This window comes from Lygodium microphyllum, chromosome 18 (genome assembly GCF_053477565.2).
Source record: "Lygodium microphyllum isolate KBCC chromosome 18, Lygodium_microphyllum_v1.1.10, whole genome shotgun sequence".
In the NCBI taxonomy this organism is placed as follows: domain Eukaryota; kingdom Viridiplantae; phylum Streptophyta; class Polypodiopsida; order Schizaeales; family Lygodiaceae; genus Lygodium; species Lygodium microphyllum.
Genome location: NC_141152.1, coordinates 89,404,204 through 89,407,269, shown reverse-complemented (window position 1 = coordinate 89,407,269; position 3,066 = coordinate 89,404,204). Strand labels below are relative to the sequence as shown.

The 3,066-nt window shown below is 38.5% G+C and overlaps 1 pseudogene; it reads right to left on the bottom strand.

Annotated features, from left to right (window-relative positions):
* Positions 1 to 1,954: 1,954 nt before the first annotated feature.
* LOC148021133 (uncharacterized) lies at positions 1,955 to 2,539 on the bottom strand (annotated as a pseudogene).
* Positions 2,540 to 3,066: the final 527 nt, after the last annotated feature.

The window sequence follows — 3,066 nt, the reverse complement described above, 5'->3', positions numbered from 1 at the left end:
CAAACTATGTCATACAAATATTGAATCAAAGGATTTTCGGAGGGTTCTTATATTGATCTTCTATGTTTGCACTTGATTCAGTTCCTCTATTTTCTTATTCTTTCTTATCTTAAATCTCTATACCCTTCTCTTCATATCCCCTACAGTTAAGGCCTTTGAGAGTATATACTTTGACAAGGTGTGAGTCAAGGGGAGAGAGAAGGGAGGGTAAGTGGCCCAGTAACATTTTCAAATATATTCCCTTTGTCTTTATCTAATCTCCCCCTCACTCACATATCTACATTAGTGGATATAGAACCATGACTATGTAAGTGATCTATCCATGGCTAACAGTAGAGAGGATGTATCTCCTGTAGGCCCACTAATAGTGGTACTATCCATAGTATAAATTTTAGCATGAGTATCATCTATTGATCTATGAAACATAACCACACTTGGACCACCATACCATGAAGATAGCTCATCAAACACTACATCCATGCTAACAATGTCTCTCAGGTAGTTGAATTGTAGGATTTCTAGGCTTTTTATCTTGTGTATAACTAATAAATACACACTTAACAGCCTTTAGATATAACTTCTTCCTCTTCTTATCTAGCACATGTACATAAACAATACATCCAAATACTTAAAGATGACTAATATTTGGTTTTGTACACGTATAGTTTCTCATATGGTGTAAGATCATGAATACCAAATGTAGAATTTTTTTTCAAGACATATACTACAATTACAATTGCTTCAGCCCAATAATAGTTTGGTAAATTCTTCTCATTTAGCATGGCTCTTCTAGCTTCCATAAGCACCGTATTTTTCCTTTTTGCCACATCATTTATTGTCATGTATAACTACATGTAACCTACCTTTTAATGCCATACTCAGCCAAGTACATGTCAAATTCATGAAATATATTCTCACTACCTATATCAGATCTCAAGCATGAGATATAACATCCAAACTCTTTTTCAACATGTATTTTAATCTTAAAAACATCTAGCACTTCATCTTTGTGTGCTTCAGAATATATAGCCAAGTATATCTATTAAAATCATCAATAAACGAGACATAATATCTTTGTCGAGACCTAAAATGGCCCCCGACACTAGATCTAAGGCACTAGCCATGCCTCTACTATACACCTCAAACCACCCCCACATAGCCTCGTGGCTAGGAGCGTCTAAGGGGTATACTATCCTAACCTTGTGAGTGGTGGATTTTTCCTGGGAAACATGCTCAAAATTAACCAAAAAATTCAAATTTCAAGGAAAAAATAGACTTTATCAAAGGCGGCATAGGCAATCGAGTCGATTTTTAGCAGCGACAGGCTCCAAAAGTGCTTCAAAGACCCACCGAGCAACGGTTGGGGAGTTTTCATAAATTTCCATGATGTCAGATTGGATCCTAGGAGATGCCAGGCAGTGCGGGACCTCAAGACGGACGTCTAAAATTTTTCAGAAGCCGATTCAGAGGCCAGACGAGAGACGAGAGTGCCCGGAGGCCAAGGCCCAAAAAGGACTCAAGTGTAAAAGGACTTGTGACTTAGGGGGTGTGACTCTTGGGGTCTCCACCCCCAAAATTTAAAGATATCATCCTTAGAATATTTTTTCTTTAGTCTCGCATACGCATTAGGATCACTCCTACGTAGGATCCTCATGCACTATATTGACATGTGAGATATGTCATGTGAACGTTGATTTGTGACATTATCGATGTCATAATCTAGAATCTACATATTTGAAGGTAAAGAAGATTGTATCAATAGCATGCTTCTATATAAAAGGAAAGAGAGATGTGCATGGAATTCAATAATTATCACAGATACAAAACATTTAGAGACAATACAATACAATTATCAAATTAAATTAGAGATAGTAGAGAACGTGGTGTAAATTAAAGTGTAGAACTAGGGTACAAGAGGCCAAAATAACATTAGGGATTGTATACAATGAAGCTCTCAACCCTCGTCTGTTAAGGGTGCTCATGGAGGTCTATGCCATCCATAATTGACTAGCAATTCATCACTAGCACATAACGATCTAATAGCATTGACAACTATGTATATTTGTACATCCCTACTCATCTCACACTCCACAAGCGTGCAATTGGTTCTTGCACTCATCCCTTGACTACTATTGATTAAACCTACTATGTTTCCTTGAGAGTAAGGTCTTCCATCAACATAGAGTCTTTGTCCTTCTGCATGTGTAATCCCTCTATTAGAAAGAGAGGCTACATTGAGACATAACCCATAAGTACTCATGCTCTAAATGTAGCAAGTAAGCTGATGCCATAGACCCCATCTATATATAGGTCCACAAAAAGACATAAGGGTGACCTTTGAATGAGGGGGCACATGAAAATCCTATGCAATAAAGAGGCCTCGTCCTACTCCACTGATGGTAGATGGAGCAATCATATAGAGATTTCCCCAAAAGCCAAAAACCACTCCATCTAAAGGAAGTAAACCTCTCTGCCATCCTCTGTATCATGCTCGATCATATGTCTGTACTAGAGAATGCAACGGATGATCTCCACCCATCTCAGCCTCCAAATCAGGAGGTAGAGGATGTCGAGAAACCTTGAGCTGCAACTGAAAAATGACATGTCCGTGCCGTGTGCGAGGGACATGTGCACCACTGATAGTGAAGTCATCCTCATCATCAAGTGAATATACCTACATAAATAATATGGTTGCATTTTATATGAGCCTTTGATTTATAAAATAGCCAATAATAAAACTAAGGGAGAATTGTCACATACCATAGGTCAATGTTGCTCCTCAGGTGGTGGTGCTCGCTCAAAAGTACCATGAGTCATCTCATGTGCAAAGCGCTCACGTCGTGGCCTCCGATATGTGCCATGACAACGATTTGACCAGCATATAATAGACTCATCATAGTAGAAATCATCATAAATGGGCTCATGTGCAATATTGGAACTCTGTGCACCCCAACCACCATTAGTAGGAAGTGGCGGTGTACCCTCTGATCAGTCCGAATCTGATTTTCAAGTACCATAAAAACATGATACATTTATCAAAACATCAAAGTTAAAAAATCAATCAAA